The sequence below is a fragment of the Eurypyga helias genome, unplaced genomic scaffold, assembly GCF_000690775.1.
Source record: "Eurypyga helias isolate BGI_N326 unplaced genomic scaffold, ASM69077v1 scaffold18371, whole genome shotgun sequence".
Taxonomy (NCBI): Eukaryota; Metazoa; Chordata; class Aves; order Eurypygiformes; family Eurypygidae; genus Eurypyga; species Eurypyga helias.
This window is the reverse complement of record NW_010231682.1, coordinates 38,969-66,755: the sequence shown is the minus strand read 5'-3', so window position 1 is coordinate 66,755 and position 27,787 is coordinate 38,969. Positions and strand designations below refer to the sequence as shown.

Genomic DNA, 27,787 nt, shown 5'->3' with positions numbered 1-27,787 from the left:
CATGTGTACAGGCCAGTGAGCTGATGTGTCTCTACAGTCTGCGTGCTTGGTGAATAGGTAAGTGTGCTACCCCAGTCGAATGCAGTTTGTTATGCATCAGAAATACCTAGGCATTGATTTGGTGCAGGGTGCTGGTACTGTGTTGTCAATCACGTGAGACGAACTTTGTGGGGAAAGGTATTATGTTCTTAGGCTTACGCTGTTGAAAAACAGGACATGCTTTTTGGGAGCATTGGCATTTTTTAAGGTTGTCTAGCACGTGGAGACCAGCTATAACTGTTTGTGCATGTGTAGAGTATTAATTCTCCTTTGAAAACTTGGCTTTACTTGTGTTTTATATCTAGTACTACTCTTTTCTGTTAGTCATTTGATGTGTTCTTTCATTAGAATAGAAAACTGGGGGCTGTTGATTGTAGCTAAACAGTTAATATTTAAAACTAAGGCATTTTGAAAAGGTGAGGCCAGATCCTTACTGGGTAGAGTGAAGTAAGTCTTTTGAACTTACTAATAAATAATAGTAATAATAATAAAAGTTAATGCAAACTTTTGTGGTTGAGAGATGTAAAATTACTTCCCCCCCCCCTCCCCCCTTTTTTTTTCCCCCCCTTGCAGAGTGCATATTAATTCTACTTTCCTTTCCCTGCGGTGCTATAAAAATGAAGATTTGGCACTAAAAGCTGGTAATAGCCTTCTAGTAAGTTAAAAAACCCCAAACTATTGGTTACACAGCACAATCTCTAGTTAAAACCTATAACTCACTGAAGTTTTCAACATACCATGCCAACTTAAATTACAAAACTGTATAAACCCTTTTTTATATGCAGTAATGTTTTTACACCCACCCAACTGTCAAAATTATTTCCAATCTAAAAATCCCTTTTTATGAGTCTCTGATATACCTGGGATTTGAATGGGTTTTGCCAGATTATTGAAACTGCCTAAACTGTTTTTCTAAATCCTTATACTCTCCAGATCGGGAGAGCATGAAGCTTCTTTGTTGCCCTTTACCAGGGTTTGGTCCGTTTTTAATGGACTCTGTGTCTTTAGGAACCAGTGCCCCGGGACTGGCCATCAGTTTCCAGCCTGGTGCCTAGTTACTGGGTCTCTGCAGTCAAGTAGGAGCTGACTTAAAAGGAGCCCAGACAGGTTGCTCCTGTTAAAGGGAATAGGCAGTGGACTGAAGGGTGAGGCTTTGTGTGCTGGAAAGGAGGTGTTGCTGAAGGTGAGGCGAGTGATAAAATCTTCTTAAGAAGAGACGCCCTAGGAAGCGATCTGGGCACCATGCTTTTTCAAAGCGTGAAGAATGTAGCGTTTGTTTTCACTAGGGTTTTGAGTTGATCTGGAACAAATTTTCACCTTTGAGCACTGAAGCCGTTGCTCCCTGGCTTTACGCTGTTGTTGCATGCGCTGCTGCTGCCCGTTAATGGCTAGCACGTGAAGCACAGCCCGTCAGAGAACTGGCCACTTCTTAAGTCTGGATGCCAGGCAGATAGTCAGAAGCAGGTCATTGTGGGGTTTGTGCTGTAGGCTTCCAGGTCTGTGTGCCTGAGGGTATTGACAAAAGCCTTGTTAAGTGTTGACTTGGCTTGGTTCAGTTGGTATTTCTACAAGAAGCAGTTTGAGAATTAACTCACTCAAGTTGTATTAATTAGCGTAATGATAGGCAAGGAAGCGGCTAGCTAGGAGTGGAGAGCTTTTGTTGAGTACGAGCCAAACTTTGGGAATCTCACTGAAGGTATTTTGTAGTCCTAGGCTAAAGGTTTTGATCCTGTTTTCCTTATTCATTTAGAATGTGTTGAACTGTGTTTTGTCTTGGACAAAAGGTTGGCATGTGGGTTTTTTAGGTGCCATAACAGATTTCACTGTTGTTACTGTTGTGTTAGGAGATGGTTTTGCAATAGGTTGTTGCCTGTCAGTTTATCCACCACAGGGCACACAAGTGAGCTGTGGCTGTAGTACTCTCCAAGTAATTATAATTACATTTCTGTGGAAACTGTGGAAGTTCTGTGTGGCTCTGTGGCTTCCTAGACTTTCTTGCATGACACAAAGCTGAGGAGAAATGGGATTTATTCTTGTCTGGCTCGTTCCCTACTTTCCTTACTTCATTTAAAATGGAAAAGTACGTCTGTCTTGAAATGGTTATGGATTTTCACCCTTCAGATTTCCATATCCTAGATACACTTATCTTCCCTGGCAGACAGAGTGTTCTTTAAGTCAATGAAAACATTGGGTTTATGTTTAAGGTATATCTTAATATATCAAAAGAAACAGCAGCCTGTGTGAGAGGAGCACGTGGCAGGGTAATAGGCCAAGTGAAAGGAGAGGCAAGTTTGTGTTGAGCATCGCTGTATTTTTTGTACCTGATTGCTAACAGTATGAAGTAGATTCTCTTAGCTCAGCAAACAAGGTAAGTCTTCCTGTACAGAACAGAGCATATTCTTGGTTTTTGATACTTCTTGTAGATGTGTTTTTCTATTAAAGTGCACAAGCTGAAAGTGGGTTACTGATATTTAAAATAAACCATATTTCAGAGGTTATCTCAGTCTCTTGGGGATAGGGGTGTATTTTATATTTGGCTGAATGCAATTAGGAAAACCTCAAACAGATATACTTGCTTACTTAAGGTCTGAGTGAGTGGGGAATTTAATTTCAACTGTCCTGGATAGTGGCATCTACAGCATTATAACCATGGCAACCTGACACATGCTTTAAAGAACAAAGCTGTAACTACATCTTCCGAGTTTCACTGTTTAATTTGAAACACTTCTAGGAGGTCTGTTTTCAATGTTTCAGGTGTGTTATGGTTTTAACTGAGGCAGCAGGGTTTTCGAGGTGGCAGAAGGGAGGCTGTTTAAAGCTTGTAATACCGTTTCTTCCCAAGTTGCATGGCTTTAACCACCTTTCAACTTTTATGGTAGATCAGTCACAAGTACTTGTAGAAAATTGCTTTCTTTGTAAGGGAGACTAAAAATGGCAACCTTGTTACAAGTGTAAATTTACAAATTACTCTTAAATAATGCTTCAGGGAAGAAAATGGTAGATGTCAGTATTTAGTTCCTGCTATAGCTCTGAGTTTTTGAATGTTAAACAGCCAGAGTTCCTCATGTTTTCGAGTTTCTCTTCCCACTGATATCCTGCAGTCATAGTTTTCTGGAAAATATGTTCCACGTTTTTTCTCTTATTTTTAGTTTTTTTAATGGAATCCAATCTTTCTCTTCAAAGTTACAGAAATTAGAAGGAAGTTTGTCTGTAAAAGTAGTTTGCTATCAAATGCTCTTCTTTTTAAATAAATAACAAAACTTAGGGTTTGATGCCCCAAGTAGGGCAGGCAGGAGTTGGGGAAGAACTCGAGAACTCGCCTGCGTGCCATCGCCTGGCCTTCCAGTCCTGCAGAGGAATGTGCGAGCCGCCCACAGTGACGTGATGCTGGGGGAGTGCAGGCAGGTAGAGGTGGGGGACTCTTGCTTTGCTCCTCTGCCTGGAAGTGCTTTGGCTCCACAGCGGAGGGGCTGTAGCTGCCTTTTTAGGGGCATGATGCAAATTTTGGTAAGTGATAATCTGTGAAATGATGTTCTTTGTGATGAGACTGAAAGAACCATGAAGCTAGGTAAACATCCCCTGTGGTCTTACAGCAATGACTGGTGTGACCCATGTGAATTGGTTGCTAAAAAGCTTTAATTGCTTTCACTCCAGTTTTATGTCTAATTGGAAATATTTACCACACCCCCTGATTCTCCCTTCTGCAGGGGTTTTTGGTAACTTCTAAAGCAACTTGCCATCATTTAGAACTGGGATAGATATGAATCATTTGAGCTGTGTATAGTTCATTCTTGTCTGAGATAAACATCCATCTGAGTTTGGCAATACTCATATTGATTTTTGCTCAGCATTTAAAATGAAGTTGACTTGGCTTTGTTTTTTATCATCATGAGGGCTATTGGAAACTCGCAATAATACTGCCAGTGTTTTGATTAGTCTGTAAAAATCAAAGTGGTGATAACAAAGTTGTTTAGCTGAGTAAGATGCATCCTCTGTTCTGACTTCATTTATGACTTTCTATAAAAATGTGTGTATTATCTGTATGAAGATGCTAATCCTTCTATAGCTTTTATATACTTGAGGCATGATGCATTTCCCCTCCCCTGTATACTAAGAAGAACTCATACCTGCTGATTGCTGCTCCTGGAAGCTGACTGCTACAGAGAGGAGGCATATGATGATATTGCTTCGCCACACTCCGCTGCACTAGCATTTCAGTGAACAAAGTATGAGTTGCATCTCATCCTTTCAGCATGTGTATTTTGTGCGTTGGGAATCATAGTGGCTCTGTGTATGCAGGTGTAGCTCAGCTGTGCCACTTCTAATATCTGAAGCTGCTTCTTTCATCTTTATAATGTGTCAAAATTCACCTGAAAATTGTGTAAACATAGCTGTCTTACAGAATTTTATTGTCTTCAACATATTGTGGTTCAATTTCTTGAAAACGTTTTGATTTATATGACTAAATGTAATTGCCACTTGTTAAAGAAAAATGTTTCCTTGTTTACAAATACAAACCTTTCACTGTTAGAGCTACCAAAGTTTAAAGTTAACGTGCACATATTGAACTTGTTACTGTTACACAGCCAAGATGTATGTCTGTATGCTATTGCGGAGATAATAGATCTTTGAGATCTTCTTCCTTCTTATTTGTTGTTAGAGTAACTAATGTTTAATAAAGTATTTGGAGTAGCGCGCAGTTCAGCTAAACTTTCAGTTAACTTCCAGTGACTTCTCCATATTAAAACCAGAAATTGTGAAAGCTCTCAAATTAGCGTGGCAGTTGTGGCCGTGGGAAACATTTCGTTAACTGATGCTTGGGTTTGGGGTGGTTTGTTTTTTTGTAAAATACTCTAAAGTGTTTTGAGTCTGGGTAATGGTTTGCAGAGGAGATTTTTTTTGATCACAGAATTGTGAAAATGATATTCCTTTATCCCTTTTTGCAAAATTGTCACCAAAACTGAAATAACTTTTATTAGCAAGACCATTTTTTCATGTTTGTATGTTGCCGTATCGGGATACTGGGTCACAACTTCCCCTGCCTCCGGGGGATTTTGTCTTAGACCATGTGTTACCTGCCTTTGATTTTTGCCTCTCACCATTCGGATACTAAGTCCAACAACTTGAAAGGGAAAGGAGGCTTATAACGATATTCCTGGAAATGTATACAGATTCGTTTTTCATTAGTTTTTCCTCATATAAAGTGCTTTTTTTGCAGGAGAAGAGGATTTTTCAGAGGCTGCTTAGCTTTATTTTACTCCAGACCTTTTGTTCAAGTAGATGATGTGAGTAGAAGCAGCGGAGCGTTAGATTTCTCCTCTCCTCCTCGCAGCGGTTTTGAAGCAGCCAGCAGAAGCAGACTGTGTGTGTAACAACCACTACCTGAATCCAACAGGCCTTGGCAACCTCCCTGATACCGCACCACGTTCTGTGTGGTGATGCCCAAGACTGGGGAAAGTGCTTTTTGAAAACAGGTTGAAATTGAGTTCTAAAGCAAACAGTCTTGTATAGAGGGATTCTGTATGCATGCAAGTCTTCCTTTCTCTTTTAAATAATGTGAAGCAACCAAAAGGAAGCACATTTTAATAAAGCTTTTTTTTTTTTGGTTGGGCACAGAAGTCAGTTTGAGGCCAAACACTCCACCCCCCCTCCAAAATGCCCAGTAGAAAAGGGATTGGAAGAGGCAATGACTTATGGAAGACTGGTTTTCAGGAAGTACTGCCTTGACACAAAGAATTTGATGCAGGGAAACACAGGCAGTTGTCGTTAGTGTCACGTACTAGCCTTAAGCCACCTTGGAGTGCTAATGCTGTTGGATTTTTCTCTGTGGATCCATGGATGGAAGCATGGCAGTCTTTTGCTTAGGAAAAAGTGTTGGTAGAGAAGAAATCTTCATACAGACATATGCTCAAAGAAGCCTCTTGAGAAATAACCATGTAGGGTAAACGTAAGCGTTGGTGCGGCAGCCAGCAGTGGAGCCCGAGGATGTAAGTGAAATTGGGAGTAGATTAGGGGTGAGACCAGGCATCCCATTGTGTGGTATCTTTCTCACGTCCCTACTCTTCAACTCAGTGGTATGGGAAGAGGCCTTAGGATGAAGGCTGATGCTGCAAAGCGGTTGTCTGTTGAGTAGTCTACTTTGTAGAAACATCTGCAGAGCAGAAAAGAACTTTTGTGTGTTTTGGATAGTAGTACGTTATTGGCCAAAATATTGGTAATGGAATTAAAGGACCAGGATAGGATTCTTGTGAATCTTCTAATGTGCAGCTTCTGCTGGTGCGACCGCTAAACCTAACCTGTAAGAGGGAGACGTTTTGTACACCCACATCTAGTGCCAGTGCAGGATCAACTAGTGTTATTTGGCCAGCTGTGAAAAAGTTAACCAGATTTTTCACTCATGGAAAATAGGAGTAGTACAGGAAGGATAATAACCTCCTAGCAGAAGAATTTTGCATGACCTGTCATTTTTCTTGAGCATATCAGTGTCTCCCAGATCTAGGAAGTTGCATTGTAAAATCGCCTTTATTGCCTGTATTATTGCAGGTGTTTGTTTCTTTTTTGGTGTACGTATATGAACAGAACTTAATGTGTTTGTCCGTCAAAACGTTGTTTACAGCTTTGTCTCCCACAGAGGAGTGAATTTGTTTTCCTGGGCACATGGGTGCACATTGTGGAAAAGGTGCTGGAAAATTGTGAGCGCTGTGTTGAGTTAGGCTTTGTCTTTATTGAAGAGTAAATTATGTTGCCAGGCTGAGTGAAAATGATACCTGAGTTTTAATCCATATTCATCTAAGGTCAGGTAACTACAGCTTAAAGCACAAATAAACTCAGATAAGGATTTCAAATAGGCCTTGTTCTTAAATTTGTCACAAGTAATTGTTACTCTGAGAGCTGAATAAGCCTCCACAAATATATGGGAATGAGGAGCAAAAACTTACACGTTGTGGAGTGGTATAATTTTAATCTCTGATAATTAAATGAATGTATCTCAAGCATATACTTTACTTCAGAAAGAGTAAGATGAGAGCTGTGAATGTTCAAACTTCTTTGTTACTAGTCAAAAGCTCGAAAGTTTATTTTATGCTGAGCTTGCCTCTTGATGTCCCAAGTTGAATTTTGATTGTGCAGTACCTAGGAGGTTTCTTTTCAGTCTCAAATATTGTAAAGTCTGTAATTTTAGTGAATTAATTATCCTCGTTTAGAAGGAAAATCATTATTCTTGCATTCTCCTCTAGCTTGTATTGTAGTTTGATAATGCTAGAATTGTAAGTCTCGTGCTGACTGAAGTTACAATGGATTTTGGAGCCTGCTTTGTCATTCATCTTTAGCCTAATATCCTGGGCTTCTCTCTCTCCAATTTCTTTTTCTTATCAGAACAGATGAAAACATAAAAACTTCTTGTCTAAAGGCTACCACCCTTGCTGGAGTAGCAGCATCTAATGCCGTTCTATTTATAGATGGAACTTGTTAAGTTTCCTCAGCAGGGACTTAAAGCTATGACCTCGTAGGCCAGAAACAGGAGAGCTACCTACTGAGCTACAAGGGCAATCTCTCAATTCTAAAGAGTACATAGAAAATTTCTAATATACTGTACTGTGAGTCATAAAGTACCTGACCAGTAAACCTCCCCCTCCCCTGAGAATAAAGACCAGTCAGGTTATCATGACTGAATCATTGCTATTATTTGACCTACAACTACTTTTATTATAGTTCTTTGTGTCATATGGCAGGGTATAATTGTTATTTAGGCAATACAGATGCGACTTCAGTTTTGCTCTGTAGCACTTGCAAGAAATTATCAATATGTGCTAGTGTTAGAGGGTGTTCAGGTGACTGTTTTTGAAACCTGATGTGACCTGGGTGTCTTTTACTGATGGTGTAAAGTGTCATGGCTTTAAGACAGTGATAGTTTAATAGTTTATAAGTATACTGTATGTATACACTATGTAAGTCTATATAGTGTATATATATATTATGTATATATACAGTATACTTTATAAGTATGCTGTAAGTATTGCTGTGCATAGACTTACTTGAAGTCTCAAAGGGAGAGACACCACAGTGTGCGTGTGGTTCAGCTCATATTCCTAAAACAAATATGCACACCTCATTGGACATATTTCATTGTATTTACATTAAAGTAAGCTTTATGCTTGCAAGTTATTTTGAATACACTTTATGCTCTGCTAGATTTTCTGGCCCTCAAAATGTGTGAATTTAATTCTCCCTAATCTTGTGGATTTCTTGCATTGGTATTTCCATGGTGTACATATGTGATACTGCTGTCTACCGAACATTGGAGTAAATACTGCAAATGAAGACCAGGAAGAAGCTGGTTCTGTGTTTTTTATCCTGGCTGGAAGTTACTTATTCTAGACAAACTAAACAAGGCTCCTAGCATAGTTAGGATATGTAATTGTGAGACTTAATTAAAAAATAATTCCTTTTTTTTTGTGTGTGCGAAGCAAATTTGTCTGAGACCCTTGGGGTGTCAGTTTAGAGTGCTTCCTTTTTCTTTTCATGTAGTCCTACAAGTGCTTAAAGGTTGCTGGCAGCAGGTAGTGCATGTTAGAAACCAAGGAGTGTATCCCCCTGCACCAGCAGTGCTTTAGGAGTCGCACCCAAGCAGAAGCTCTGTTCAGCAGTCCAGTTCAGATGGAACCTTTTTCAGTCTAGGAGACTGTGTAATAAACTGACAAAAACCTTTGGTTCAATTTTCTTTCAGAATTGCTTTTTATTGGAGCAGTCCTGGTTTCCACTACAACCAAAATACCATGGCTAGAAAAAGAGTGGCCTGCCCCTTCCCCAGTCCTGCTTTGTGCCTCACTTGCACACTGGATAAGTATGTCTTTGGTAGCTGAAGCAGCCCTGTGCTCCAGTACCTTTTCTCCTCTCTGTGCTGTTGGAATTGATTGTAGAACCACGTAGTAAAAGTGCTTTAGGTTTTTAAAAATAACCATATTCTTCTTGCTGGGTTATTTTAAAAATAGGTCATTTCTCTAATAAGATTTAATATGTAATCCGGCAAACAGTCGTGCTGTTCTAGCTGAGGGAGCATTAAGCTGATATGGTAAGTTGAAAAACGTTTGTAAAAAGGCAGCTATTGGAAATACAGGATGCAAATCACATCTTGTTTTTACTTCTTTCTTTTTTTCTCTGAGTTCAATTTTAGTGAATTTCAGGATGTATTTTTATCCTGAAATCTAACGTGGAAGAACAAAATTAGCGTTGCGCTGGATGTAAGTGCTGGATGTTTATGCCAGCAGTAGTTGCTAGAGGTGATTTGAAAGCTGTTTTAATATTGATGCCGATGTGTCTCTAGCCTCAAATGACATCCTGAAGCCTCAGTGCCTGGAGGCAGTTGACAAAATGCGTTAATTATAAACCCAACCCTTTGTTCTTGTGGAATACCTCAGAAATGCTACGTTTTGTTCTTGTTTTGAGTTTTGCAGTTAAATTGGGGCTTCAGCTGTTGTTGGGATACAACAGCAACAAGAGTCTTCAGAACCTGTTTATCCGTAAATGTGGAACAAATTTTTTGAGTATTCAGGCATTACATGGTTAATTTCTGTTAATGTTAGTTTAAAAGGCTTACTTTATAAAATCAAACAACCTTCCTGCCCGCCCTCCCTCCCTCCCACCCTCCACCCTGTCACAGTTTTTTTCTCCCAATGGGGACGATGGCAGGTAAGCTTCTGTACCTCAAGCTCACTTCACTAGTTAAACTTTTAAAATATGTTTGAGCATGGGTTTGCATTTCAGTACTTACTGAGTAGCTGTTACTGAGATAACAGTTCCTCAAGGTTTATTGAATATTTTTATGCAGCAAGCTTTGGTAATTTGATGTGAAAATTGATGTCTGAAAACTAAATAGCAGTAGGAACGGGAAGTCAAGTGTGAGAGAGAGTTGCAAAGGCCGGGGGGGGGAATGTATAGCTACAAGAATGTAGGCTGCCTGAGAGGGATGTCTTGCTTTCAGAGAAAATATGGGAAGAAGCAGAGGGAATCTAAAAGATTGGCAGTCTAAGGCTCTGGGTTGAGCTGCTCTGAAGTGTCACAAAGCAGAAAGATTAATCCAGCGAACATCACCATAGAAATTGTGTGTGTGTATATATGTAGTGTGCACGACAAAAATATTGATGTGTCATATTTTTTAATTGTTAGGGATGGTGTGGTAAAATTGCCATGCAGAGGAAAAAGTCTAATATCTTGGTATGTGTGTTTAATCTGTCCAAAACAGCAAACACTAAAATGTTTTAATCAAGCAGATGGTTATTTCATATTTTAATTACAAGGCAGAATATGAAGATTGGTTTTGGTATGCTTATTGCATTTTTGCCTTCTCAACTTATCTTCCATTTTTTTTTTTAATGTAACAAAATCAGTACCACTCCAAGCTACTTTTTCTTTTTAAATTTTAATCTGAATTATATGTGCTATTAGGGTGTCTTTATTTTGCCTGGAAGTCTTTTGCACTTCAATGCAAATGTAAAGTATTATCCCGCATTCTGTTTAGTGTAGATGTTTTAATTATTTTTTATAACTCTGTGTGCTTAAAGAAAACAAAACTGTTCATTGGCCTGTGCAGTATCTAGAAAAAAGCCAATGCGTTTCTGTAATGCCACTCACTACATCAAGCAACAACTGAAACATCACTCTCTGAGTTGATTTAAAAACCTGAAAGTAAAAATTTTCTTCCAACTGTGCAGCAATATTCAGCTATTTTTTGAGAGGGATATAGAAAAGACAGCAAGAAAATATAAAAATTCTTGTCTTAAATTGATTTAGTTTATATACCAGAAGGTACTGTTTAAATAAAGCGTGCTTCTTGCAGTTACAAAACATTGGGAGAGTAGGCAGAGCTCAAGTCAATGGGATCCAGAACCTTGCCTCTGTTTCTGCTTTTATCAAAATAATGGATAATTTTCCCTGAGCCATAGTTCCTCTCTGTAGTTAGTATGTTGAGCTTTTATTTGTAGAGATTGTTTAGTCATTATGATAAAACATATTATAAAAAATTTTGATAATGAAGAGTTAAAAAGCTCTCAGTGTTTTCTTTTTATAAGCCACCTGTTGCCTTAGATGCTTAAGTATAAATTTGAACAAAGTGCTCATCACTTGTCAGCCATCAGTGGCAGCATAAAAATTACTTGTGGTGCTTGCTTTGCAAGAAGTTCTTTTGTGTTTGTGACATCAGCTTTGTTTTATACAATTAAAGTATTACACGCTAGAATAATCTAAATTGTAACCACTAAATGGTGATGTAGTTCTTTTTTCATAGAGCTGAATTTGTTTACTCGTTGTATACAGCTATTGACTACTGTTTAACGTGACATGTCCCTTTTGCCTTGAACAATCTTTGGAAAAGGTGTTTTTTTGTGTCCTGTTCTTGTCTCCCACCCCCTCCATTACTCCTCCCTTCTCCATTATGGAAGGCTTTTCTTGTACTTTTTTTAACAAGTAGATATAAATACATGTTAGGCTTCAGTATTTTTTTTTTCCCAGCTAGCAAATTAATAGCACATGATGATATTGCAACCGAGAAAAAAGCCTTGCAGTAAAGTGATCTGGACTGCAGGAGATGTTTTGTTCCATATGAACACATTTTGACGTGAATGGAGTAGTTTTCATTTGCATGGTTTAAAATAAATAAAACCCAAAAGCAAACCCTGGTTTTTGTAACACACAGAGGGTTTTCTGATCCTGACCCTACTGGACCAGAGCTGTACAGATACCTACTGAATGGTGTTTTTTGTTGGAAATGCCTAATCTGTGATATTCTTTCTTTCCTATTGCTGAATTTTTTGTTTATTTACATGTCTTTCCACTTCAGAGTGAATGGGAAGAATTTGCATGTGACTGGGCTACGATTTCATAATATGAAGTTATTTTTCTTGTGTTAAAGCAGATACTCAGCGCTATAGAAATTTGTGGAAAATACTGCTGTGTCCTCACATTCTGCAGTCTTGAGTAAAGGATGATTTTTCTGTAAAGTTCAATAAAGTAGGTAAAATCAGTATAGTTTTTTTTTGTATGCTGGTTGTGTTAAATATGCAATAGGCTTTTCTTGTGCCACATAACCTTAATAAAGGAAAACTATCTAGTTTCCAAATACTTAAAATTATCTGAGGCATAGTTCCCATTGGAAGAAATTAGGCTATAACAGTTACATCATTACTGATTTTTATACAAAATGACTTTATTTTTGTAGGGAATACAAGACAACTGTGTAATTCTTTAGTAATTTGCATGCAGGAGCTACTGGCTCTACTGGATTCCTGTGGTAAAATTTCCGTGGCTGCATATTAGTCCTGGAGCATTAAAGGCTGCCTGTGGCGGTTACCCCTCCTCCTTGGGCCGAAAGAACCAAGACAGGAGTTTATAACAAGTAAAATAAATCCAACTCTGTTTGCTCATGTGTTCCAACTGCTTTGTGTGGCCCTGGTGGAGCAAGGAGTCTGTCTGTACTGGTTACAACCGGGGCAGAGATTACTGGAGCTTGATACAGCATGTATCAACCCCCCATGGCAGGGGGGTTGGAACTAGATGATCTTTAAGGTCCCTTCCAACCCAAACCATTCTGTGATTCTATGATTCTATGTCTTAAAACCAGATACGATGTTGGCAGGTTTCTTGTTTTACTAGTCAAAGCTTTTACAGTGGAAGGGGAAAAATATGCAGTATTTCAAGGTAATCTCCCAATCCACAAATAAAAATAAAGTTGAGTTGCTTACGGTCAAATAATGATTATAGCACTGTTCCAGCAATAATCCTGTAGTGATGGGATATGAAAAGAGTATAAGCAGAAGATAAGGGCCATGCAGAGCAGTATTAAAAAATGCAGCTGTACTCATAGGGTCTCTTTTCCCATGCAATGCCTTTGGTAAGAATATGATTGTTTTATGCTTGCATTTCACAGCTGTTTAAAATGATAAACGTAAAATGATACACCAGTAACAACAATCACTACTTCACCAAGTTGATATGTATTTTATTATTCCAACATAATTCTAAGCTCTTAATTGGTTAAATCACTGATACTTTTACGTTTTCCTGTTTTTTCTTGGAATGTGTATGTAAGCAAGTAGGAAGAAAGAACAAAAATGGCTTTTTTAAGCATTGCTCTATCTTTTTCCAAGGGCACAATTTTTTTATGTAGTCCTACTGTGTTTGTGATTTAAATTCTATGAATTTCAGTCAAGTTCTGCTCAGTGTGAATAAAGATGACTTGGTCTGAACGTAAACTAATCAGTATATAATTGTAAAAACCAAAAATAAACACCCTCCCCCCTCCTGTATTGATTGCATTTGCAGACTGGCATTAATGTGTCTGTGCCAAATAGAATGAATAATTTAATGTATGGGTTACATGGTCATTTACAAATGTGCATTCTTCTTGTGTGGAAGGAGAGAGAATGTTTCCTTGTAGTTGAATTGTCCCATACTGAAAGAAAATAACAATATTGGTATGCTTGTTTATTTTTTTTCTCTCTGTTTTCACTGTGAGTGATTTTGTGTGTTAATGGACCAGTTGCACTCTTTGAGTAAATAACTGGGGGTTTCCTTATGTGCATCTATTTTCAGTTGCAGGGTTACTGTTGGACTTGCTGTATCCATCTAGGAGGGCAGAGTTATCTGCCAGCCACATCAGCTACTCAACTGTGCAGGTGTTTTGGTCAATAAACCTCAACAGGGTTTCAGTTATTAATGAAAGAAAGGAACATTCAGAATGGTTTAATAATTTGTTTTTAATGAAGCCCTGGACTTTTTTTTTGAAGTGTTAGATATTAAGTTTTCATTTTTTTCCTGTGTTGTCACTATAATGTTGTCATGCTAAGATACTGTGACTGCCTCATTTGAGCCTTGCTGTTGAATAATATGATGGACTGGACACTTTAGAAAGTAAATACATCATAATTCTGATTTTCCTAATCTCAACCACCGTTTCAGACAAATATTTCACAGTTTGTCCTAGTCTTACTGTAGATGGGACTGTACTGTTTAATGAACTACGGGAACCAATTAAGTCCAGGAGCGCGGTGTATACTAGTGGGGTCGGGATATGTAAACTGTGGTTCTTGTAGTCATGCCGCGCAGATGTGTCGATCCCCTGTAGCGAGGGTGATGAGCTTATGGCATACAAGCCTGTTCTTGTCTGCCCTTCGCTTGCTCCTCGCTGTTGCAGGCTGGATAGCTTACTCGCTTTCTGCTCTGTTGTTGTCGTGTGCCAGGAGCACATCACTCCATATTTGGGAGAGGGAGCGTGGGATTCCCACGAAGGGTGATACAGGGAGCCCATGGGGATGGCAGGCCCTACCTGCCTGGAAGGTGCCTTCAGGCTGCCAGGGCTGGCTGCATACCGCCAGCTTCTTGCAGACCGCAATCGTCTCCAGCTTGTGTGTCGCAGTCACACGAGGAGTCCTTACTTCTTCATGTCCCTTCTCATCTGGTTTTTATAAGCAACGTCCAAATTCCCTCTCTGCTGGAAAGAAACGCTGCCTTTGTCAGCGAAAAACCTCAAGTTACGCTTTCCTCTCATCTCTTTCTGTTTATGGAATTTTTTTCCTGCAGAATTCCTTTGCACGTGGTAGTAATTGCTGGTTTGGAGGGGTTTTTTTTTTTGCCTTCCTACTTTTTGTTTTCTTGCTATGTAACAGCAGGGTGACATTGGTTAACAGGATTTTGTACGTCAGTGGTGCTATTTACTAGAATGTTGTTAATTTATTGTACTAGAGCAGGGAAAATAGGAGAAACAGTAATTTGTAGCTTCTGAGAGCTAAAATCTTCTTGACTAGAAAGATACCGTTGGGATCACTGCAGCTATAGGAAAATAGTTTTAAATTGGAATGTGAAATTTGGTGGCATTTGATAGGTTATGCCCCTGTTTAACACAAAGAAACTTCAAATCTCACCTATAAAACCAGTGTGAAGTTACAATTTTTCTTCTGTGTTTTAAACTTTGTCTGGGAGAACAAATAGCTGTTCTTTGTTTCAGAACAAGTATAATTATGCGGAAGCGTGTTATTTTTGTATTATACAACCACTGCATAGAAAGATTTCCACATAACTAGGATGAAATATTCAGCATGTTTAAGAAAAAGCCTCTTGGAAATGTTTGGTAAGGGAAAAGATTACTCGTCTGATGCAGTCTGAATGCATAAATTAGTCTCATATGTATGGTATGCCACCAGTTTTAATAACTTGATGGAGCGACTAGACTGGGTAAGCTGGGCTTGTGGATGGCAGTGTGGGGGAGGAAGGCGGATGGAGCTGCATCCAAGAGCAAAGCAGCGTCTTCCTGTGGAATGCAAACAAGCTCTAAAGGCCTCTTTTAGGAGGAGGGGATATTGTAATATTATCAGCAATGTTGTGTTGAAAATTGGAAACCAGTAACTGAAAGCACATTGTAAAGAAACAGATGATTTTAATGACTCGGAGAACATTTTTAAGGTTAGTAATCAGCAAACCACAAAGAAAATTATCCTGTGATCAGAGTTCTGATTTTTCACCGAGACCGAGAGCCTAGTCAAAGGTAATCCATCTGCTGTTCACTTAACGTGGTTTTTTCCTAGCTGTACTGCCTACCAATTTATTTAAGGAAAAAGATTTTTGTATATGTATGTGCTGTTAGATAAATAACGGAACAGAAGCTTAACAGCTTTATGGCTTGTTGGAAGTTCCTCTCCTGCAGTAATATCTCATAACATTTTCAGAAAATTATTTCATAGAAACAAATTGTTTGGAAAAAATCGGTATCGAGTAAACAGTGGCTTGCTGATAGGAAAATGTGGCCTGTTTTCATACCATTGCAGCAGCGATGCTTTCTTCAAATTTTTTTTTTTTAGCAGAAAAGTCTCTTACTGCTTTGTGGTGTGTTTCTAACCTTTCTGAAGTTTCTGCATGATATTCTCATAAGTTCTGAACATCATGGTTTTCCTGCCAAATGAAAGGGAAAGAATCTTAGATGGGTAACATTTTCTTTCTGTGTTAAGGGATATGGATTTTTTTTATCCCTGATCCAATTTAGGTTAGAACATTTCATTATGTAAAAAGGTATGTATAGTGTTCTTTGTCAGGGTTGTTACAAAAAAGGGAAAAATTGAACAGTGAAGTGTGTCTTGATAACAAAGTTCCACTGGTTTGAAATCGTAAGGTTACTGAAAAATAGGCTGTAACTCTTAAGATCTCTTCTTTTCTGTCAGGTTCTCCTCTTTCAACTAGCAGGTGATGTAAAGTCTGCTAGGGCAGTTGTGCTGGCCTCTGGCTCGCTCCTGGCAGCCCTGTTTCCCGTGAGCAAGCTGCGAGTTGGGTGACGCTTCATGAAGCGCTGGGTGGTGCTTGACTTGCTCTCCTGGGGAGGCGGCTGTGTAGGTGCTTAAATACTGTATTTGCCTGTTGCATGTCCTTTGAAATTTGGGTGGGGTTTTTGTCATCTATCTTTCTTCTAATGTGAAAAAGCTTAAGTTTAATGGTTCAGCATCTACTACTTTTAGAAACACTAGAACTCCATATATTTTAATAAAAATGATAGCCTCTTCAGGCTAGGCAAGGTCTAAGGCATGCTACATGGTAGCTTTTGGGGGAAAAAAATTGCAAGGAACCTTGATACATAATTGGATGAAGATTTTGTAATAGATTTAAGTGCTGATGAAGGAGGGCTTCCTTCAGGGACTTCACAAATTGCCAGTATGGTCCTTTTCTTCTGGAGAGTTTCTTTGAAAGCCAGAGTGTTTTGAGATGGAGAGGATCTTCATTCTATCCAAGAATGATTTTTAGGCTTATTTTATCAGGAAAATAAGACCAATGTCAAGCTATACCATGAACAAAGGGATGTTGCATGCTAGAATTAGCCACTAACGGTCTTTTTCAGGGTCCTTTCTGACCACCCCTGAGTTTCACAAGCTATCAAAAAAAGTTGTGGTAGCAGTGATGTTTAAAAAGGCAGTGGTCAAGTGAAGGGTGACAACATTAATGTTGATTATTTTTCACTCTGAAATATTTGCATTTCTTTTAAGTCGGAGAAGAGGGAATGTTTTCAGATACATGTTTCCTTGCACAATTGCCTTGTGCAAAAAGCCGGTTTCTGGTGGCCTGCTTGACTTTTTGCTGCATGATACAAATGTTTACACTGACATTCATATGGAGAGAACTGTGGATATTTACTTGGGGAATTTGAGTGTACCTTTGTGTAAGCACTTTTGGATTTCAGAATTAAACACCCTCTGTGAAGGGGCACGTACGAAAACAGCTTGCAGCGAGCAGGAAGCTAAGGCACCACTGCTGAGACAAGGCAGTCCGCCGTCCGTTCGGTGGCCACGTGTCTTTGCGTGTGCAGTGCCCTGTGCCTATATGCGAGCACAAAGTTAATTGTGGTCGTGTGCCAAAATTTATGTAGGGCCTGATCTTGTTTACAACTAACCAACAACTAATTTGCAGCTGTAATCCTTGTGTTTGCCCATCTAGTAATCGTGAGACTGTGGGGAAAGCTAATAACCCCTTCATGTGCACTGTATTTGGAATGCTTAGCAGAGGATGTGAGTGACAAAACAATTCCTGATGTTGAAAAATTATGTTAAATAATTTAAAAATCTAATAAGAAATAAGCATATATAGAAGCTGGTGAATAATGGTGGGATGCAAATAGTGGGGGGAAGAAATATCAGAAGATATTTTCATATGACCGTGTTGGTCTCCAAAGAGATTACTTGCTGGGGCCGTGTGGGTTCACACAGTTTTACCTAGCAAGTGTGTTTAGGTGTTACTTCATATTTGTCTGTACTAACAGTATAAAATACAGTGTAATATGTAGAAGGTGATTTTAAACATAGTATGTAAAGGTACAGTATTGCCACTGTTTTCAGGGGGTAATTTAATTGCAAAACATACACCAGTTATCTAAGAAGCACACCGCTGAACTGAGGGTGCCAACCAGTGCATTTAGAACACAGTGGCTGTCTTGGCAGCCAGCCCCTAACTCCAGCCCAGGGTGCCATCATCACACCTCGAGCTGTTCTTCGCTGCTCGTCCCTAGCTGCAGTTCAGGTGCTGTGGCGATGGCAGAGTGCATCTTAATGCCATGAGAAGAGTGGAACTGTATCAGTTTTTTAACTCTGCATGAATAAGGGTGATGTAGACACCAGGTGTGTTTGCAAGTGCTGAGCTGTCCTGAGGGGTGCAGTGATTTGTACTAATGATGCTTGCCCTACATGGACCACGTGGTGAAAGGGTGGGCCCTAAACACCTCACCTAACCATGCATAACTTGCATTGACATTTTTAATTCATAAAGTACTGTAATTCCATATTCCTAAGTTGAAGTTTTTAATGTTTTAAACAAGAAGATTTGTAACAAACCGATTCTCATGCTACAGTACTTTATAACATCTTTGTCTTTTTCTATCATTGAGAAAAGTGTTCCTGTAATGTTAATTAGCTAGTAACTGCTGTTTTCAGTGTGCTTTAATTACCGTATGTTGCTTGATTATATGTTATGAAATAAACTTAAGGTTATTCTAGATTGTTAAACGGTGAGCTAATATGTAACTACTGCGCTAAAGATGAGGTTTTTCACATACGGTGGTGGGGATATTGGGGGGAGGAGAAGCTAAAAATGCAGTCTCATTCTTATCATATGAAGACAATTTTAAGAATTGCCTCCTGGATTTTAAAATTGCTATTTATGAGAAATATCTGGTAAAATACCATGAAAATACTTTGAATCATATCCGTGCATAATCATAGCTAGATCCTAAAGATGTAACTCTGGGGTGATTTGCCTATGTGTTGCTAACAGGCATCCTTTGCTGACAGTGTAATTGTACAATCCAAGATACTTATCATTTACTATCACTTCAGAATTTTTAAAAAATGCCCCTGTTGAAATTGCTTTTAGTAGTAGCTGCATTACTAGTAGATAAATAACTTGTATGTTGTGTCTGCGCATGTTAGTAAGCATTGCTGCTGTGACAGACTTTTCAATGGCAAGATGTTTAAATAATTTGGTGCTCCTGGGCAGTTTTGTGTTTGATTTCAGATAGAACAGTGCTAAATAAAAGGTTGTACTTCAAGGTTCTGTTAGGTTTGGTCAACAGACAAAAAAAAAGTAAGCTAAGTTTTATAGATGAGTTAAGACTTCTGATAACAAATACATTTGGTTACCTTCCGTATTAAAATAAGAGTTGAAAAAAAAATTTTGAGCAAAATTTTTTGAGTACTGTAAAATGTATTCTGTAACTTCCTTGTCTCCTTTAGGAAGTTATTTGCAGTAGTTCTTATACTGACTGTTGATGTAACTGATCTAACACTGGAAACCACTAAGAATTTTAATATTGTTCATGTATAATTGCCTTAATCTCCGGTCTTTGCAGGAGATGGTGCTTTAAATACTCAGGAGTTTTTTTCCATGGTGTCTCTTTTTCAGATTGCTAGAATAAAATCTGTATCTGTTTCAGTCGAATGTACACAGAAACAAACAGTTTACATTTTCAGTTGATCTATAACTTTTTCATTTACTATATCTTAAATTCTAGCTTCACCCCTAGTTAAATTTTGTGGTTGTGTTCGCATACTTCCCCTCAGATCTTCAAGAAGTTCAGTGTAAGCAGCTGTATAGCTCTCATCATGAGCTAACTTTGAAAATGGTGCAACATATATGAGGATAAATCCTGTGTTGTGCCGGTTTATTCCCCCCCCTGAGATTGTTGTCATACTTTCTTTTACAGAAATGTTTTCAAAATGACTTTGCAAAAATGCATTGTTTCTCTCTTTAAAGAGATAGGCTTTGAAGAAAGAGTATGGCTCAATGATGTCTATACCTAAGAGGATAAGGTCAGCTGGGGGTTTGATTGCTGTTTTTTTCCCTGTAGCCTAATAAAACATGGCATTTTAAGTGCTGCAGAGAGGATCTCGATTGTGGCTGCTCTCACAGTTAAGTAACTGCTTAGAGACACTGAAGTTACATTTTTTTTTTTTTCATTCAAATAAAATAGAAGTTAAGTGTTCCTCCCCCAACAAATGTTCTAAAATGTGACCTACCTGTTAGTTTCCTTTATTTCACTGCTCGTAGTGGGCACTGGGGCTTTGGTACAGGTGGGTCCTTCTGTTGTTTCTTTTAAGCTTGATACTTAAAACAGCAACTACTGTAAAAATGTATCAAAGTTTCACTGTCAAGACACTAAATGGTAGTTTTTTTTACTAAACTTACTGCTGATCCTGTTAAGTTTGGTTGGTGGCCTTTTATGTGCAGAAAGTTGCAAGTCTTCTGGATTCTTTCGTCATTAGATGACTTGTGTTTATGTAGTTAGTGATTAATCACTATTGCGTCCTGGTGCTTTGCATTTTGGTGAAAGTGTACTACCAAGAACAAAGTGTTTCTGGAGTTAACCTTGCAGAGTGGGGTGGGGAGGAGTATCTCTGTTTTTTTTTGATGGGTGGCAATTTGATGAACCACCACTATTAATCTAGCAGGCAGCATATAACTGAGATTTAAAAACATTTGCATTTAACTTGTATTTAAGGTTAACAAAAAAAAAATCAACCTGGACTCTAGGTGAAAAAGTTTTCAAATTTAAAGCTTTTGTGCCCAGGATGGGATTATTTTAGTGGTTGACGGAAACATTTAAGAGATGGAAAATGTTTCTTTAACTCTAAACAGAGGGAGTTGAGTTGGGAATTGGGAACAGAGGAGGAAAAAAAAAAAAACCCTTGAAACCCCCCTCTGATTATGATTATCACGAAACTGAGCTTTACTTTGAGATTTTAACCAATGCTATGTTTTTGTAATTTAATTGGTATTTATTTTCTCAGATGTGACTGGTTTGGATTTTGTAGAAGATGCCTGTAACAAACTGGATCCATCAATAAGTAACTCATTTACAGCATTATTGTACTCAACTGTGAGAAGTTTAATTGCAGTTTGCTTCCATCATTCTTCTTGACAGCTGTTGAAAATAATGTGGTAGAATTGGATTTATACTGACTTTCAGGAAGCAGATATTTGTTCAAAAGCAGTCGGGGAGTGCAAAGATCCATGCCAATATTCAGAATTCATATTTCCCTTGAATGGAAGGTTGTGATAAAATGGTACATGGTGTGTTTTCATTGCCTGTTGAAAGACTTTCGTGCAGTTAAAATAAGCATTTTGATGGTGGTTGAATTAAGAGTTTTTGTCAGCCTCTTCTCATCATGGATGATTAGACTAAAATGTCTGCTTGTCTTGACTTGAGATCACCACAGCTTCAGATAACATGCTTTGTGATTGAAGGTCGAAATATTTTGAATTCTAATAGGCTGCCAGATGAATTGCTTGAAATAGACTGTAAAATTTCAAGGCTTCCTTTTCCATCTGCTGTGAAAAGAACCATTGGGAATGGTTGAGCTTGATGATCATAGAATTACGGGATGGTGATTCTAAAACCCTCAAAGGGAAGTTGCTATGGAGATCTAGTTCCAAACTGTGAAATGATTCACCTCTGAAAGGCTTCAGGGTCTGAGAAGCTGAACACATCATTGTTCAGGTGGTCATTGGTTAGGAAATTGCTGGTGCCTGTGTAATCAGCACTCCTGTGGTAGTTAACGATCTAAAAAGGTTTGTTCTGAATGATGTGGGACAACAGCAATGTGCATAAGATGGCTTCTCTCAATCATAGTTTGCTCAGCCTGGTGCTTGTAAAAATACAGTGAGCTAAATGGCAGAGAAATGAACTGCTTCATTGAGAAAGTCTTTTAAAAACAAAATTCTTTTCTGTGATGGATTTGACATCTAAAGTAAAAGGAGAAGAACTCTTTCAGCTTTAAAAGCCATGGTTAGATGTTGCAAAAGTATCACATTTGTATATTTATTTTGCAAGGAGCAGAATGGCAGGGCTGTGTGTTTGTATTTGCTTGCAGGCTGAAAGAGAAGTACTGGTGGAAATGCAGATTTCTACCCAGTCACACCTTGGGATCATAATGAGGTAGCCTTTGTATTTTCATGTTGCTGCCCACCACCCCACCCTTTCCAATATTAGGGCCTACCAGACACTCAGCTCTGAGAATCATGGAAAAAACCCACCCTGTATATCCAGGATTCAAGTTAATCGAAGCATATGTTTCCGTTCTCAGTGTCTAACTTAGTTGCGTGTTTCAGGACAGGGAAAGGGAATAAATGGAAAATGTTTGTGTACACGTGTAAAGCAATGCACTTTGTCAACTACTGCTAAAATTTGCCAGCAGATTCTTAAATTACTTGGAAACCTCAACATTCACACAAGTTGTTTAATATACTTTTTCAGGGAAGGCAGAAGGCTTTCGCTCAGTGTACAAGTAGTTACTGACTATAGCTGTACCTAATTCAATGCAAAACACTTTCTTGACTGTATGAGATTCAGGTAGAGAAGTTTGTGTTGTTATTTCTTGCGTATCTGTTCAGTATCACCCTTATCACGATCCCTTAACAAAATCTGTTAATGAGATTGCATAAAGAAGACACCAGTGGCTACTAGATGGTGCCAGATAGTTGCAGAATGCAACTGTTACGTTCCTTGATTGTCATTGTAGTAAAATGTTACTAGAAAAGCAAGCAAATCCCTGAGTGTTAGGGATTACTGAAATGATGTACAAAACAATGGGTTCTTTACTTCCCATGTAACTGGTCAGCTATTCTATACCAAGTCATGTGCTTAGTTTTCTGTTGGGGTGCTGTTTTGAGTTTTATAAGGAAGAGGAAGGGACTAACATCCAAAGCAAGATACTGGTATTGAGCTTTATCTGGTTAACTGTTACATGAGGATTTGAATGCTGAACAGCAAATATTGCAAACCCTCTTTATCAGGTCTAGCATCTCAAATAAGATGAGAATTATAAATTACATTGTGTTTTCAGTATTTCAGATGCTGTTCTAAAAAGATCATTTGATATTTCTTGTGATTCCAAGCCTGTACTGTTGTGAGGTCCTAAGAACTGTGACATCACCTTTGTTTTGTTGAAAAGTAATAGTTGCATGTGAAAAATCATGTATGAAGAGCAAACTGTCCTGTAGCCAGCTAACGATTTTTTAAAAATTATTAACAAGATTTCTGTTAATAGGAACCAATAGGCAGCACTCATGAAATTTGAACTGGTTTGCAAAGGATAAGTCTGGATGAACTGTATTGCTACTTTTGCATTAAGTTTATGTATTGCATTATGAATGTGGGCCAGAATGTCCAGAGGGAAGGTTGTATGATGAGACACGTTCTTACAAGGTAGATTTACTGAGAGGCTTTTGCTTTTGTTTTTAAAGATGTTTTATTCACTTGGCAACATAGCACTTCATTACAAACTGACGTACGGCATATGCATACATAATGGCACTGATCTACAGTTTTTGCTTATTTAAGTCTTTATAAGCTCTCATTTTTGTTACACATTGACTGGTCTTTCCTCAAGTATGTTATATTCCTCCTCACCTCCATTGTGCAATGAAATAAATCCTCAAAGGAGAAATATTCAGATATGGAGAATAAGGTTTTTTGTTAACATGTGATGAGCTGTTTTTACAACTCCTTATAAACACCTGTCCTCTAAAAGCTTTGTTACTCTTTTTCTAAACAGTGACCAATCTGTAAACATAACTTATTTCTTTTCCCTGCTGTGCCAAATTCCATAATCCATTTTTATAGCATTTTTGTAAGGCACTGCAAGAAGTTTTGACAGTTTTGTAGTGTTCTCGTTTTATCACAACAGCAATGTATTTTTAAGTTTCAGAATATTTGGGACCTGCTTAGGTAACTAACACCTTGTAGCTGAAAACTTGTCATTACTGAGTTTTGTCTAGGCATTTGTATAGCTTAAGACATTGCTTTAAATGTTTTTTGAAGAGAAGTTGCCTTATTGAAACAATTTTGCAGCATTGTGGGTTCCAGGAGGGTTGTGATTTTGCATTCTGTGCAGAACTGTTCATTGTCCATCACTTTACAAGACTGTCAACCACCCAAGGTGTCGAAGATTGCAGAACAGGGTGTCGAGCTGGCTCGGCACAGGAGCCAAGGTGGGCTCAGCACAGTTCAATGGCTTGAACTTCACTGCAGTGTTAAGGATCCAAAGTTGTTCAGTAGTAGTGCAGTTGTGGTAACTGCTATGCAGTGCTACGCCATACCCAGTAAAAACTTGGGGACTCAATGACTTCTGATATTTTTGTGTCTTTGGCATTGTCAGTCTGTGTCCCAGATAAACTCCCCACAAATAATTGAAATGTTTACTGTATATCTGGTCATTCGAGGCCAGGTAGAGCTGCCCTTTTCTTCTGATGGTTGCTTGTTGCTGTTCATAATCTGTGTTATCATATTGTTTTGAAAACGTGGTGGTTAGGAGTTGTATTTTGCTATGGTGATTCTCATTGATTCCAGTTAAGACTTGACACTGTAGAGTTTGGCATGGAGTACTCATAAAGAGAAGACCTTGATGAGCGACCCTCAGAAGGAAGGAGTAAAATGCACCACAGAGATGATGATGGTGGAAGCAATATGAATAGAGTTATGCATATATGTATATATTTCCAAACAGTTTCTGCTTAGGAAACATTTTTTTGTGTGTGCAGTGTAGGTGCCATCAGATTGCAAATACATGCATTCCAGTCTCCTTTTGAGTAGGAACATTGTCTTCTGTGAACAATCTGGATATCTGGTACACAGAGGCATGTCAAAAGTTGTCCGCTGAGGTTTGTGGCCAGACCTTCCTGCGTGCACTATCCTTTATGCAGGCGGTGCTGCCGTTGGAGGGTGGTACTGTGGAGACTCTCTCTTGTTCCTGTTTGCTTCTCTCTTCATGGCTTCAACTCATGAAGGAAAGGTTTCAGTCAGTACAGAAAGTAATGTAATGCAGCAGCTCGGCATGGCTGAGCTCAGGTTGACAAGAGCGCTTGTCTATGAAGCAAGCTTTTGCATTCTTCAGCCTTTATGGCTTTTGGACATTTTGCAGTGGTCCAGGCGAGGTTCCAAACATCCCTTCTTGTTCCAATTAACATAGTTGTATTTTGGAAAAATCTGAACAGAGCGCCTCATTTTTCCTAGGGAATTCGTATTTTAAACAATTGATGTGGTCTGTCAGCCTTCTCGCAGTTGCACGTTGAGTGCTGCCCCTTCCTCCTGTCTTCTGGTGGAGAGTCCCTGCAAATCCCCATGTGCTGTGAACCTGGGTGAAGTCTGTTGCGAGAGGAGTAACCAAGGAGTTTGTCCCAAGCACTCTTTGGTGGGCATTGCAGTGCTAGTATTTCAGATGCATGATCAGAGTAAGCCTTCTGCAAACGGAGGCATCAAGGGCTCAAAGATTTATTCCTTCAGCTGTCACATAATGTCCTTTACCCAGTGTGACCAACTCGATAGCAGATCTCAGCAGGTAGGAGGTTTTGCCTGTGGAGTGTTGACTACATCCCAGTGGTGCTGGGATGAAGGAGCAGTGGCAAGTAAACACGTTTTACATCTGAAATAAATCACTAATACTTGACAGAGAGACTCAAGGGTAAGGAACAGGCTTTTACAGATAAGCTCACTGGAGCGACTGTCTTGGTAACAACTTTTCTCTGTTAAAGCTGCTTCCAACAGGAACAGAACCGTAGTTTCTTCTGCCAACATACGTGTCCTGAAGTGAATTGCTTTGCCTCAGTGTTTCCCGGGGAGGTTATAATTCTCATCTCTGACCTTGTGCAGTACTTGCCTGACGAGGACTTCTATGCAAATGTAAATTCTTTGTGTGCTCAAGAAGTTGATACTACAGTCATTTAAAACCCTGTATTGCTGCTGCATGCTCTCATTGTGTGTCTGCCGGTGCAGGAATAGACCTGCCCTTTTTTGTCAAATACTCCCAACAGATTGGGTATTGAAAGGATTGCCATTCAGCCGCTATTTCAGACTTTTGGGGAGGGGTGCTTGATTTGCGCTCTCTCGACTGGTATTAGGGCTCAGCAGGGTAAATGTAGCTGCTTATCTTTTATATAGGTAAGTAATGAATTTGAGTGCTAATACCACACCAGTCAGGAGAGCCCAAAGCAGCTGCTTTTACCATCCCGTGTCTGTATAGCCATATGGTACGCATAAACTGTAACGTTGTGTTCAGAGTAATTAATACTGCAACTAATATTCTGAACTGTTTTTCTGTTGGTAAAACAATCAGCTAAACTTGAGAATAAAAACAAGTGCTTTTAATGGGAATTGAAAACCTTTTCTTATATTTCTACGATGCAGGTAAAACAAAATAATTATTGCCAGAGTGACTGCTTGCATTTGAAATAAATTCATACATATTATTTAAAAAAAAAAATCTAGTTAACTTTAAAATATGTAAGTTTTCTTGTCATTTAGGGTTCTGTGAAGCTGATCATCAAGAGGGTTGCAAATCATTGGCGGTTTCTATTTTCAGAGTTCCACATCCCAGAGTAATTTGCTTTAATTTCACCCAATTTAACCTATACTTCACACCATCACCATTCAGCTTTAATAGCTATGTTCTGTGCATAAGAAAAGCAGATAAATGTCCACAATTAGACTGTGAGTGATTACAACTAGTTAGGGCTTTATGAAGACAAAACTTAAAGGGCTGTAGCACAAAACAAAGCCACAAAAGATGTCTGAAAAAATTCTTTCTTCAGGAGTCAAGGTTTACTACAGCATTTTATTTAATGTTTTTTGTACTTGATTTTGCTTATGTTGAAGATGTAGGCAGGTGCACCTTCTTCAACCGAAAATTGCTCTGCTTAAAGAATATTAGGTTTGTGTTACAGGTGATTAATTTCACTTGAAATTAGCTTGCAAAGGAAAACATGCTAAACCTACTTTATTTGTGGGTTCTTTGTTAACACGTGCTACATTTAAGAAGCTTTAAAATGTTGACTCTGACGGTGTTCCATTGCCCTTCTAATCCTGAGTATGCATAGTAAAATGTACCATCATCAAAGTTCAATACATTCTATAACGTTAAGTGTACCTCAGTCAGAAATAGTGGTATCTTTTACTGTTTAAATCATCTTAATACTGCTGATAGCATGTCAATCCAGCCTAAGTACAGATATTATTTATAATGTAATGGAGTTTTTTGACACTTGTATTCTTATTTCTTTTGATAACTCAAAGAAATACCTTGCTTCTAGCCCCCCGCCCCAAGTTACACTATTTTATTTCTTTTTGTTCTCCCCCCTTTGCTGCCCTGGTAAGTGGCCAGATAGATATTATTGCTCATTTATTTCAGGGCATGTAATGGGGTATGTATGTGTATTGTGGTGTGCCGTATCAGTCTGCGACGAGCAGCTCTTTTTGATAATAGTAGTTGAATGTATGCTGGAGAGGAAGTGCAAGTACCAATTATTCTCTAGGTCTGGTTTTTGGTGCTGTTATTAAACATTCTCTTATAGCTTATTGACAAAAAAGGCTGGTCATTACCCTAAATACCCATGGGAGTTTCAGCTTGTGATGTAGTTCAGATTGTGTTAAAACTGTAAATATTCCTCTTAATTACAGCATAACATATAGCAACACAGTTTCTTACCTTTTGTAAATGAATAGAAGATGTGAAAATTCTGTTATGTGGTGCTTAGTATTAGCCAAATATTTTGTTTCGTTTTACTTTAAGGATAAGGATAATTAAAGAAATGAAGTAACTAATATATCAAATATGAATTAATCTTTAAGATATTCACTGATTTCCATAATCGCAATTAGGAGCAGAATAAGATAAGTCTACTGTTATTTTGATTTGGCTTTTAGCATCTCGCTGGCAGCTTGGAGCAGCTAGAAACAATA

At 38.6% G+C, this 27,787-nt stretch overlaps 1 protein-coding gene across 1 annotated transcript in view; it reads left to right on the top strand.

Moving 5' to 3' along the window:
• Positions 1-27,787, top strand: part of LOC104516742 (obg-like ATPase 1) — a 58,243-nt gene that overhangs the window by 12,423 nt on the left and 18,033 nt on the right. The window lies entirely within an intron of this gene.